Raw genomic sequence first — 14,179 nt, 5'->3', positions numbered from 1 at the left:
CTCCACACACACTTTCATATTCTGGACCCACTGAAGTACACCCAAAACACACTTTCAGTTGAGCTGATTCTAATAGATATTTACACAGATGCAATCATGTAAGTCTGGAATATCACAGCCTACGTTTTGATCTGATTCTGCCCTTGTGCTGTAGGTGCTGAATGCGAGTTTGGATGACGGGATGGAGGTGGTTCTGGAGGATCTAGGTGGACCTGTGGCCTCAATACTTGCCAACAACTCAGTGTTATCCAGGGGTCTGGTGCTGCGGAGCTCTAGCAACCAGATCTCAGTGCAGTTCAGCAGTGAATGGCCCGCTCAGCCTGGCTTATTACTTCTGCGGTATAGAGGTAACATCTCACTGTTTTGTGCTATGTTTTTAATGATTTGCCTATATGTTAAAAGGAAAAAATCTATTTGCTATATGATTCTTACTGAGTCTGGCCTACAGAAAACAAATATTAGTACTGATTGGTTTGTAGAATAATGTAATGGAAATAAGCCTCAGGAATAAAACATCATTTCTCATGCTAGAGTCCTTGAGGGGTTAGATACTGATTGTACTCCTCAGTGTAAACATGTTGAGGTTGTTTTTCAGAGGAGACAGACAGCATCTGTCTGTTTGGATATGTGTGTGTGTATGTGTCTACATGGGCAAAGAAATGTCCTAATACACACTAGACATTTATTTTCAGGCAGACAGCTCATTCAGAGAGACAGAATTGTTACATGGGCAGCACTCAGAGACATCACTGTCAGCAAGACACACAGACATAAAAGAAAAAACAGGTCTTACATACTTTTGAACGGTATATGTAGCTAATCAGACAGAATCCCTCATGTCTGTGTGTGTGTGTGTGTGTGTGTGTGTGCGCGTGTATAGCTACATATAACGTTCTAAAGTTTTTTCTTCTTCTTGTGCTTACCAAGGCTGCATTTATTTGACCAAAAATACAGTAAAAACATAATTCGAAATATCGTTATAATTTAAAATAACTGTTTTCTATTTTAATATATTTTAAAATGGATAATATCTGTAATGCAACAAGAAAATTGTGTAGCACCTGTGCTGCTCTCACAGCGGTAAAAACATATCAGTGTGTATCAGTATCAGCTCTGAGTCAGTATGCTTATCTCAGAGGCACATGCAACAAAACCGATCAGAGGAAGTTTTTTCCCCCCAGATATCTAATTCTCCAATGCTTGGTACAAATTCTCAAAGTGAATTAATATCTGTAATGCAACAAGAAAATTGTGTAGCACCTGTGCTGCTCTCACAGCGGTAAAAACATAGTGTGTATCAGTATCAGCTCTGGTACAACTGGGTAGCTCAAAACTTCACACAACGCTGGTCAGTATGCTTATCTCAGAGGCACATGCAACAAAACCGATCAGAGGAACCTCCACACACACTTTCATATTCTGGACCCACTGAAGTACACCCAAAACACACTTTCAGTTGAGCTGATTCTAATAGATATTTACACAGATGCAATCATGTAAGTCTGGAATATCACAGCCTACGTTTTGATCTGATTCTGCCCTTGTGCTGTAGGTGCTGAATGCGAGTTTGGATGACGTTTAATATATTTTACAATGGAATTTATTCCTGTGATGGAAAAGCTGAATTTTTTATTAATTACTCCGGTTTTCAGTGTCACATGATCCTTCAGAAATCATTCTAATATGCTGATTTGGTGCTCAAGAACATTATAACACATTATTTGGTGCTCATGTAACATTATAAATGTCTTTCCTGCCACTTTTGATCAATGTAACGTGTCCTTGTTGAAAAAAGTATTAATTTCTTTAAAAAAAATTTAAAAAACTATATATAGACTATATATATAAGATCAAATCATTTTCAAAATTTTGATGCTTACATGAACTCATCCTTCGAAATCCCAGCATCCTCTGGGTTTGGCAGCCACCAGAGATGAAGTTGCTGGCCAAAAGCCTGTTGAGTTTAAATGCAATTGAAGCACACGTGAACGGCACTCCTGCTGCTAAACAGAGATCGATAGCGCTTGTCCCAGAGAGAGATTAAATGAGAGAGAGCTATAATGCATCGCTATGCTCTATTGATATTTATGCACTGGGGTTAAATGCTCCGTTCAAACGGTCAAGGGCTCAATAAATGCTATTAAGACAGAGAGATGCAGCTCAGAGGCCATGAAGAGCTCTGATACACTCGCAAAAGCAGTCAAATTAATGAACCATTCGGTATATGATGACCTCACCATGATATGATGCTCTTCGGCTAGTATTTTACTCATAACATCTAGATGAATGAAACAATTAATGGTCACACCAGAATACAGATATTCAAAGCAAAAACCAGCAAATAGGGGAAAAAAAAAACATTTACTGATCAAACCAGTTTTGCTTGTTGTTGAAATAGTGCTGGAATATTTCAAACAAATTATTGTCATTTTTTTCAGTACAGACACCCCTCTTTTATGCAAATTATTATAGTTATTACTGATGTTCAGATATTATTTCATGCCATTAAAAATGGCAAAAATGTAAAGAAATGCTTATATTACTCCACTGGCCATGGAGCAAACCAACCTCGTGACGTCACACGCTGTGACAGAGGTGGGGGCAAGTCACACATGTTCAAGTCTCAAGCAAGTCTCAAGTCCCTACCATCAAGTCTCAAGCAAGTCTCAAGTCACAGTACAAACAAATCAAGCAAGTCAAGTCAAGTCAGTGGCTCACCTCAAGCAAGTCAAGTCGAGTCCTGCTAAGGATCAAGTCAAGTCAAGTCACAGTATCAAACAGGAACAAATATTTTTTTGCCACACGACCTTATTAATTTTTCCTCAGAAATTAACTTTCTTAATTATACATTTTAAATAATAATGTTTATAACATATAACATTTTATAAATATAACATTTTGAATATAGGCAAAATACTACTTTGTATACCGCTAAAGTCTGTAATTGAGAAAATATTGATAAAAATCTCCACACACACTTTCATATTCTGGACCCACTGAAGTACACCCAAAACACACTTTCAGTTGAGCTGATTCTAATAGATATTTACACAGATGCAATCGTGTAAGTCTGGAATATCACAGCCTACGTTTTGATCTGATTCTGCCCTTGTGCTGTAGGTGCTGAACGCGAGTTTGGATGACGGGATGGAGGCGGTTCTGGAGGATCTAGGTGGACCTGTGGCCTCAATACTTGCCAACAACTCAGTGTTATCCAGGGGTCTGGTGCTGCGGAGCTCTAGCAACCAGATCTCAGTGCAGTTCAGCAGTGAATGGCCCGCTCAGCCTGGCTTATTACTTCTGCGGTATAGAGGTAACATCTCACTGTTTTGTGCTATGTTTTTAATGATTTGCCTATATGTTAAAAGGAAAAAATCTATTTGCTATATGATTCTTACTGAGTCTGGCCTACAGAAAACAAATATTAGTACTGATTGGTTTGTAGAATAATGTCATGGAAATAAGCCTCAGGAATAAAACATCATTTCTTATGCTAGAGTCCTTGCTCCCTGTATTTGGCGCGCTGTGTTCCTGACTGTGCTCGTGCAGTGTCATGAACTGCGCAGACTCGGATCACTTCTGCCACTGGTTCAGTGGCTTGCGTTTTGTTTACCAAATTATGTCGCAATGATTTATAATAATAATTAGAGTTGTTATAAAGTCAAGTCCTGCCGAGTCATGAAGGTCAAATCAAGTCAAGTCTCAAGTCACTGGATCTCAAGTCCAAGTCAAGTCAAGTCATTTTCTTTGTTTAGTCAAGCAAGTCACAAGTCCTTCAATTTGCGACTCGAGTCAGACTCGAGTCCCCCACCTCTGCGCTGTGATACTGCAAGATGGCAGCACCCTTGCTCCAAAAGCTTTAACAAAACATCCTTTTTTCTTTAAAATGGTTACATTAATCGTGTTTGTTATATATATTTTTTTATTAAAGTGGAAATCAGTTTACTAAACCCACTTTAAGACAATTTGCTTCCACTTAGAATATTTTTTTCAAGCAAAAATAATATGTTTTTAATTATATACTTCTACATTTAGTGAGTGGCTCTTTTTCCGCAGATAGACGGATTGGATTAGAGTTACATAAAACCCTGGCATCTGTCGGCCTTAACCCCCAAGCAGCGAATCTACCCTGCTGTGCTTGAACTTAGTCATTATTAGTAAAAACTAAACAACTGGGCATTATGGAACATTAATCGCCATGGAAACAGAGACAGCAGGGCCAGTTATTCACAGCTGGTGAGATTGGCTGCTGCTTCCGCACATTTAACCTGCACCTGATCGGGTTTAGTGACAGATAAAGGAAGTCTGGGTCAGATTTAAGCATCTGCTTTCGGTCTGTTTGCTCTGGTCTGTGTTCCTGTGGCTCAACTGCACTAGCAGCACTAACATCAAAGGTTCAGTTTCCAAGGAGCGCAAATAGGGATAAAATGTGCCTCAAATGCACTGTAAGGTGCTTCAGATAAAAATGCCATTAAATGTAATTGCTGAATTAGACGTCAAAGGTTACAGAACTTCTGCTCATGTTGAGACAGCCATGTTTTCAGTGTATGACTATTTCTAACAAACAAATTATGCCACCTTCAACCACACTTCAACAACAACAACAAAAATCTTATTTATTTTTGTCTTGTTATTTAAATATCTAACGATACTTAAATCAAGACGCACTTACTTGAGAAGGGAAATTACATAAGATATTAAGTCTTGTTTTCTGAAAAATGAAAAACAAATATATTTTAAAAATAAATATAAATATAAATAAATAAAAATAAAAAATAAACTTAATTCAATTGGCAAACAAGATTATTATTCTTACCCTACTGACAAATACATTTTGTCTTGTTTTAAGCATGAACTTACTTAATTTTGGTAGATTTTTCCAAAAACAAGACATGACATCTAATAGCTCTAATGGTAATTTTACTTCATAGGAAAATGTATCTTGATTTTAAACACTATTTGTAATGGAAAACAAGCCAAAAAAATTGATTAAGCATATACATTTTTGCAGTATAGAAGTTTAATTGCTGCCTTAAAGCTCACTGTAAGTGTCTAATTTCTATGCCACAAGCATCACCCAACAGAATTTAAAAAATTATAGTTATTTTCAAATAAATTTCATATACAGTCAAATACCATATTCTGTTTCTCTCTCTTTCTCTCTTCAGCATTTGCTCTGAGTTGTGCATCCCTGCAGGCCCCTGAAAATGGTGAAGTATCAGTCACTGGTCTTCAGGTAGAGGGCGTGGCCTATTTCTCCTGTCTGATTGGCTATCAGATCCAGGGCCCCTCCTCTCTCACGTGTCGAAATGCCACCACACCATATTGGAGTGGCAGAGAGCCCAGGTGTCAAGGTATGAGAGGACAAACTAATACTACGCCTGTATGTACTGCCTCAAATTGCTACACATCAAAAATGATGACTTGTACTTTGGTTTCATTTAGCCTAAATGTTATTCCTTTTCATTAGTCTTATTAGTTTTTGGCAGTCTGTTGGAAATCTGTGCCATGCATAATGAAAATAAAGGAAACTGAATACAGCAAATTCACAGCAGTTTTTCTCTTTTTGTCTTTTATGCCTAGTTGCTTGTGGGGGGATGATGAGAAATGCCACTCAGGGTCGTATCGTCTCTCTGGGGTTTCCAGGAAATTACAGCAACAATCTGACATGTCACTGGGTACTGGAGGCCCCTGAGGGCCATCGGCTCCATGTTCACTTTGAGAAAGTGGCACTGGCTGAGGATGATGACAGGCATGTGCTTTGTGTTTTTTTACTTTAAGTATTTTTTTAATAACATTTTTATCATTTTTAATTTATACATTTTTATTTTAAAAAAATTATAATTTTTTGTTTATAAAATTCTATAAAAGTGAAACCTTTTTTTAATGTGGACTAACAGTTGAAACCAGATGCATTAAATTGATCAAATGTGAACATTTCTGTTTCAAATAAATGCTGTTGAACTTTCTATTTGAGCAAGAATCCTAAAAAATGTGTCATGGTTTCTGCAAAAATATTAAGCAGCACAACTGTGTTGAACATTGATAATAGTAAGAAATGTTTCTTGAGCAGCAAATCAGCTTATTAGAATGATTTCTGAAGGATCATGTGACACTGAAGACCGGAGTAATGGCTGCTGATAATTCAGCTTTGCCATCATTTTATAATATTACTGTTTTTACTGTATTTTTAATTAAATAAATGCAGCCTTGGTGAGCATAAGAGACTTCTTTCAAATCCCAACTTTTGAACAGTATGTACAAAGTAAATATATAGATTCAAAGGAAAAATTTTCCAATATTATCAGGCCTATTTTCAACTTAAAAGAAAAATTGTTCATACATTCTCCGAAAAAAAGGTACAAAAGCTCTTACTGCGGTGGTCTCTTTACAAAAGGTACTCTTTTGTACCCTATATACCCCTTAAAGTTACATATTAATACCTTAAACGTACATATTAGTAACTAAATGGTACATATTAGTACCTATTGTAAAGATACTGCCCCAGTGACAGCTTTGTACCTTGTTTTTTTTTTTGTTGTTTTTTTTTATAAAAAAAAAATATATGAAACATAAAGTTCTGCTTAAATCTTTGATGTCTAAACACAAAGTTTGTCTGTACAAGGATGTGCATTTGTAAACAGAACGCTACGGCAACACAAACAGAGCCCTAGGTTCATATCTACATACTGTATTTCAAGTCCAAATGGGCTCGGAAGGCACAAAAGAACAAATAGAAAGCTAGCTTTGTACCTTGTTTTTTTTTGTTTTGTTTTTTTTTATAAAAAAAAAAAAATATGAAATGATCTGTTCAAACATTTACTCTTTAGTGATGCTGACTTCCTTTTGTTTGTTTTCAGGCTCCTCATAAAGGATGGGAGTAACATTGACTCTCTGCCCCTGTATGACTCATATGCAGTCGAGTATCTGCCCACTGAGGGGGTCACCAGCACCGACAGGCATCTGTTTGTGGAATTCACCAGTGATGAGACGGGCACATGCACTGGCGCTGCCATTCGATATGAAGGTACAAGGACTCTTCTGTATTTCCTGAACATGAATTCATGTCTTCCAGTAATTTAGCAAAAAAGCTTGTTCGCCTCTCATTAGTTCTGGTCTCTATAAGGCTTGAACAAATCTGTTACAGCAACTGAAGAAGACCAGAGAGGGCCAGATACAATAGACGTTACCTAGAGACAAAAGATTACTGGGTATATTTATAAAGTTACAGGTTCACCGTCACCAAGGAGTACTGACAAACAACATCCTACTGAAATAACACTATAAATACTAGATTGTTAAAGAATGCAAGAACTTATATAATGAGTAGCTTGATTTTATTTTGTCACTTTGGATTAAAGCATCTGCCAAGTGTATACATCTAAATGTAAAAATATAGTTTTTACTGTTTATGAGATAAGCATATATAATATGAACACTGTTATATTGTTGTGTTTTTTTATGTATTGTATAAATGTTAAAGGGATTCCCAAAAATGAAAATTCTGTCATGATTTTTTCACCCTTAAGTTGTTCCAAACCTGTATGAGTTTATTTCTTCTGCTGAACACAAAAGAAGATATTTTGAAGAATGTACATAACCTAACAGTATCTGATCCCTATTGACTTCTATAGAATTTTTTTCCAATGCTATGGTAGTCAAAGGCTACCAGCAACAGTCTGGTTATCAACATCAAAATATCTTATTTTGTGTTCAGCAGAAGAAAGAAACTCATACAAGTTTGGAGCAACTTGAGGGTGAGTAAATGATGACAGAATCTTCATTTTTTGGAAAACTATCCCTTTAACTGTGAGTTTTTTTTTTTACAGTTTTATTTTTCTGCATGTTTTACAGCATTTGCTCAGGGCAGCTGTTATGAGCCCTTTGTGAAGTATGGAAATTTCTCCACAAGTGATCCTGCATTTGGAGTTGGTTCTGTGGTGGAGTTCACCTGTGAGCCCGGTTATACACTGGAGCAGGGCGCTGTTATTTTAGAGTGCGTAAATGATGAAAATCCACAATGGAATGAGACGGAACCAGCCTGCCGAGGTGATTTTGTGTGTGTGATGTCTGAATTATAGTCTAATCTTTACTTCATTTATGGTAATGTTTTCTCTGATTTCATTTTTGTTTTTACATGCCATTTGAAGTCAATATGAAAACCAAATTTACTCTTTTTGTTCTTAAAGGGACAGTTCACCCAAAAATGAAATTTTTTTCACTCTCCTTCATGTTGTTCCAAACCTTTAAGACTTTTTGACATTTTGAAGAATGTCCCAGCATTTTTATTTTTGTATTTATTTTTATTTTTTGTCCCTATGATGAAAGTGTTGTTTGGATCTTCTTTTGTGTTGCGAAGACGAAAAAAGTAATATAGGTTTGGAATGACATGAGGGCGTGTAAATGATGACAGAATTTTCATTTATCAAATATTAATTGTAAATATTCGTATTTACAAATTGAACACACATGAACGTCACCACAAAGTCGTAATTTCATTTGAAAAATCTGAGTTGGGGGTGTGTCAGTGAGAAAACAAGTCAGATGCAACGTCTGCATTAATGGTAAATTTGTTAAAAATATGTTTTTATTTTTAATTTGCAATAAAGTTGCATGTACAAAATCTCATAGTACTGTACAATTACAATATATCAAGATTCAAATTTATAGAATCTACACAAACTGAATAAAAACATAAAAAGCAAAATCACACCCGATTCACAGTCTTTCTTCATCATTTTATAGATGTAGAGTTAAAAGTTCATGTTAAATTCTATGTAGAAATGGTAATATCCACACCGGTGTGGTGACTGACTGCCACACATACTCCTCAAAACATTAGATTCCGCCGCGCTGGAGCCGAGCCGCCACACAACCCACTCAAGGAAGATAATTCCGCACACAGCTGCAATTGCAGGTTTTCAAACAGAGATGGCGACAAAGAGGCAAAACTTACGGACTGCAGCTTTAAGAAGAAAAAATAGTCTTTTTTTATTGCTCTGACATTCTGCCCTTTTTAGAAGCCAATGGTCCACCACAGTCATCGACTCTTTCTGAGGCTGAGTGCGACATTATATCTGCACCCAGAGCCTCTGTGTCCCAACATGCATCATTAGTTCAGCTTTACTAGCTTCTGCACAACACCATCTTCCAAACATACCTCAAACGAGCACACACACACACACACACACACACACACACAGACCTGAAAGACAAGTCTCTAACAATGAGTCTGTTTGGTGTAAGAAGAAGAAAAAATATCTCAGTCAATCTCAGCTGATCATCAGGACGTGCATATGTGTATTTAACTCTGTAAACCCTCATTGTACCCCTGTCTTTTGTCAGGCTGTGAATATTAACACAGCTCATCTGTGACCTTCCCAAACAACAGAACCCAAAGGGCTGACAGCTGTGTGACGCCCTGAGGGCTCTGCCTCTCTGCTTTCTAACATTACACTAAATAAATCTCATTTCTTTGCGAAATGTCACTTCCCCATTGAAGAGGTAAATGCAGCCTCTTGATAGATGAGGGAATCTAAACACTGGACTTTATTGCCATTTAGAATGACAGAATGGAAAACAAGATTGATTCTCAGCGTTGATACTGTTGTGTAAAATTCTGCCTAGGCTGTGTAATTTGTTTTTCCCTTGCATTACTCATATTGGTTTGGAAATGAAGATGAATTGCAGAATGACATCAGCAAACCATCTGGGAAAAAAATGTGGCTGGTGGTGTGACGGCTTCTTATGTTAGAATGCCACCATTCTTCTTAACTAATCAAATAGTTCACCTAAAAATAAATTTTCTGTCATCATTTACCCTTCTTTTGCTTCAGACCTGTATGATTATTTTCTTTAGTGGAATACAAAATATATTTAGTATTTTAAACATTTAACATTAAGATTTAATATTTAAATCACTTAAAACATATTCACATGAAGTTTCATTTTGCAACTGTAGGTTTAAAAGATAATTATATATTATATTATTATTATAAAATTAAATGTCAATACAGAATTATGGTGTGAGCTACAACCTGAGCTACATTAATGATGTGCATTCATTTGTGTTGTTTTATTAGTCTTCGTCTGGGGAAGAATGACCTGCTGACCTTTTATGATGGTGATGACCTCACAGCCAACATCCTGGGCCAGTACAGCGGTTTCCTTCCTCGATTTAGACTCTACACCTCTACAGCTGATGTGACCATCCAGTTTCAATCTGATCCAGCCTCTAACGTCTACGGATACAACAATGGCTTTGTAGTGCATTTTTTTGGTAAGTGGCATTATGAAAATCTGCTGATCATCTTTACATTCTTGTTTGTTTTATTTGTATGTACGGTAAGCATTTTACGGTGAACATTAGTACATTAAGGATCAGTTATTGACATGTCTATTGAGCCACTGTCCAAATCATGTTTGAACAGTGATGATCCCCCAGTGTCTGAACAAGCAGTATAGAGGTGCCAGCCTGCTTGGCAGTGCCTGTCATTGGCAAAGACTGAGATGGGCAACTGTTTTCTCACAGCGGCCTCATTTACATTCAAACTTAATGGTAAAAATAGAAAAATCCCAAGACCCCATGCCTCTTTTGTCCTTCCACCATCCAAATTCTAGAAGTGCCACGTAACGACACCTGTGCAGAGCTGCCAGAAATCCTTAATGGCTGGAAGAGCACGTCTCATCCCGACCTGACCCATGGCACCGTTATTACCTACCAGTGTTACCCAGGCTTCCGTCTGCAGGGCTCAGAGATCCTGATGTGCCAGTGGGATCTGACTTGGAGTGGAGACGTCCCAATCTGTGAGAAAAGTAAGAGCTAACATCACACTTAAAGGACACACCAGATCATTAGTGCTTGAGACACATTAAGAAAACTTAATTAACATGCTGATAATGACTGCATAGATTTAAAACTAGGTCGACTGCCACCTACTGGTGAATTAGGGTTATATCTTTCCTCTCTATCCTGATAGATGCAGAATCAAGTTTTCAGAAGCATTAATTGGCAGGTACCTGTGTGGGTTTAGCGATGGCAATTTGTTGGTTTGAGGATAATATTTGATAATATTTAGACTGATTTGATTCTTGAAGAGGAAACATATTATATTAAATTAATATTATATTTGAATTCTCACTAAAATTTCAACATAAAGATGTGCATCACAGTGTACTGAGCCAAAACCTCTGCACAAATTCCTTATTTAAGTAATTAAATTAATTAATACAAGTAACTGACATAATATTAATATAATTAATTTATATTTTTCATTAATAATACAATTATCACTGTTTTAACCACTCCAATTCACATTTAAAATAGAATTTAGATTTATATATTTAATATTTATAATAAATATTTGTTCAGTTATAACACATTATTATTAAATAATATATACAGTTATTATTAAAGATTATTTATGTTTTAACCACGCAAAAACTTATTAGTATATAGGACACTTATATTTAGTATATTCAGATTTTTTTGTTTATTTTTAATGTATTATTTTTATTTCATGCAATAACATTTTTTTTTAAATAACCAAAAAATCTAAATATACTAAATATAAGTGTCATTTTTGGGTGAACTAACACGTTAATTCATAATTCTTTGTTTTTCAGTGTTGGGAAATGTTTAAAGGTTTCCTTTTCCTTTTTTCCCCCCTTGCCTTCCCCCTTTTTTATTTTTATTTTTTTTTATATTTGCCTAGTTATGTCATGTGAGGATCCAGGACTAGTGGACAACAGCCGGAGACTGGTGACCGGCTCTCGTTTCTCTGTGGGATCGTCCGTGGAGTACATTTGCAACAAAGGATACTCACTTTCTGGCCCAGGAGTGCTCACTTGCTACAGCAGAGACACTGCAGCCCCAAAGTGGAGTGAAAGACTGCCCAAATGTGTCCGTAAGTGGAAAACATCTGTGCTGTTGCATTCTTAATATTTATTTCTCAGCATTCCAAGAAATGCAAACCTAAATCTTACACTCTACTGCCATCTAGTGGACTTCAGGATTACTGCGTCCCAGCACATACAGTGCATTCCAGCAGACTGAAATCTCTTTTTTTCTTTAGCTGAAAGATATGAACCCTGCAGTAACCCTGGCGCCCCCTCCACGGCCATCCAAAGTTCAGAGAAAGCGTTCTTCCAGGCAGGAGAGACTCTGAGCTTCACCTGCCGTGCAGGTTATGTGCTTCAGGGTGAACCCACTATCCACTGCCTCCCTGGACATCCCTCTCAATGGAGCGGAGCGCCCCCTATGTGCAGAGGTACAAACTGCACTCTTAAAGTAAAATGTTTAAATAAAATGTTCAAAAAAGAAAAGGTCTGTATAGACAAGAATTATTATCCTAATCTCCTTTAGTGTAAGTGGCATACATCTTACATGAGTTTTAAAGCACTGTTCAATGTTTCAAGTGTATCACATTAGATGTTGTTGTTTTTCAGCTTCCATAAGGAACAATGAGGAACACAGATTGAACGGTGACACTATTTTTCATATCATCAAAATGTTTTGATCACTAAAGATTCAAACATCCTAATTCATCATTGTATTCTTTTTTTTAAATGTTCCATAAAATGTCCACATTACAGCTGCTGATTCAGAGTTTGATGTAGAGGACGTCAACATCGCTATCGCAGTTCTGATTCCTGTAGCGGCGGTGCTGATGCTCCTCTTGGTCGTTTTCCTCTGCATCTCAATGTAAGTTTCAAGGGCAGGGAAAAGGACACTGTGTGGTTTTGTTTTTCACTAATAATGTCGCTTTGTTTGTCCCTGCAGAGCTCAAAGCAAGACTTTCCAGCTCCCTGGGTCGTCATCGCCACCGTATGACAACATGACAGAAGAATCTGCATTTGACAACCCTGTTTATGAGACGGGAGTAAGTATGGACGCCATGAACCTCAAGAGACGTGGGCTCTCAAAACACCATCGTCCTGTCCTGATCAAACCTGCCTGCCATTCTGTCATTCCACCTGTCATCTATGACTCTGAACTGGTCTGCAGAACAAATAGTGCAAATAAATAGAGTGAAATGGCTAAACAGCAAACAGAGGAATATGCTTTTATTTTAAATAATGTAGCAGTATTAGTAACACCTAATGGCGCTACTAAAAAATTGAGGACCAGATATATCATAAAACTTCATAATTTAATGAGCTTAATGTTACATCAACAAACTCTAAAGAAATTCATTTGAATGTTTTTAACAATATTTCAAAATAAACAAATTTTCAAACAAGGGTTAGAAAGAATATGTCCGGTTGCAGTGGAGAAGGAAAGATTCTGGTCCCTTATGAAAACATTCATTTTAGATGTAAAAACCCATTTAGGCTCGAGGCTGTGGGTCACTGATATCTAGAACTCAGCAGATGGTGTGTGTATGTGTGTGTGTCTCAATTTGCCCTCATCATGTTCTCATATTGGATGTTCTTACTAATAATTGAGTACATCATATTGACCAAAAATGCATCTCCTTATCAAGTGTCATTCACCGTTATCTACTGAATGTGAAAGGTTCTGTCCAAATTCCATTAAATGATCACAAATATTAATGTTTATTTATATTGCCTTTATTTGATTGGATTTTTTTCATGACTCTCGCAGGACTCATTATTGTTTCAAGTCGTTTATTCATGTCATCCATAATTTATGTTTCATGTTTTCATAAATTTCCTCTCTTTTGATTCAAATGACAATAAATGCTAATGAAGCTCTTGAATTTGCTTGCACATTATACATTCATAAACTGAAATACCTTTCAAAAATGTTGATTTATTTTTTATTTGAAAGAAGGTGATACTTCTATTCAGCAAGGATGCATTCAATTGATCAAAATTGACAGAAAAGTCATTTGCAAAATGTTACAAAAATGCATAACCGATTCCACAAAAATATTAAGTAGGACAACTGTTTTCAACATTGATAAAAATAAGAAGAAATGATTTTGATCACCAAAACATATTATTGCATATTAGAAGAATGCTTTCTGAAGGATCATGTGACACTGAAGTAGTAATGGCTGCTGAAAACTCAGCATTGCATCACAGAAATAAATTGCATTTATATTACAAATATATTTAAAAAGTAAAGTTATTTTAAACTGTAATAACATTTTACAGTTTTATAGTTTTACTGTATTTTGATCAAATAAATGCAGTCTTGGTGATGGTGAGCATA

General features: G+C 36.4%; 1 pseudogene; it reads left to right on the top strand.

The window, feature by feature from the left end:
- Positions 1-13,032, top strand: part of LOC107743459 (seizure protein 6-like) — a 41,041-nt pseudogene extending 28,009 nt beyond the window's left edge.
- The last annotated feature ends 1,147 nt before the right edge of the window (positions 13,033-14,179 follow it).

The sequence above is a fragment of the Sinocyclocheilus rhinocerous genome, unplaced genomic scaffold (genome assembly GCF_001515625.1).
Source record: "Sinocyclocheilus rhinocerous isolate Xijiao unplaced genomic scaffold, SAMN03320098_v1.1 scaffold106, whole genome shotgun sequence".
Lineage (NCBI taxonomy): Eukaryota > Metazoa > Chordata > Actinopteri > Cypriniformes > Cyprinidae > Sinocyclocheilus > Sinocyclocheilus rhinocerous.
The sequence above is the reverse complement of the archived record's forward strand: the minus strand, read 5'-3'. Positions and strand labels throughout refer to the sequence as shown.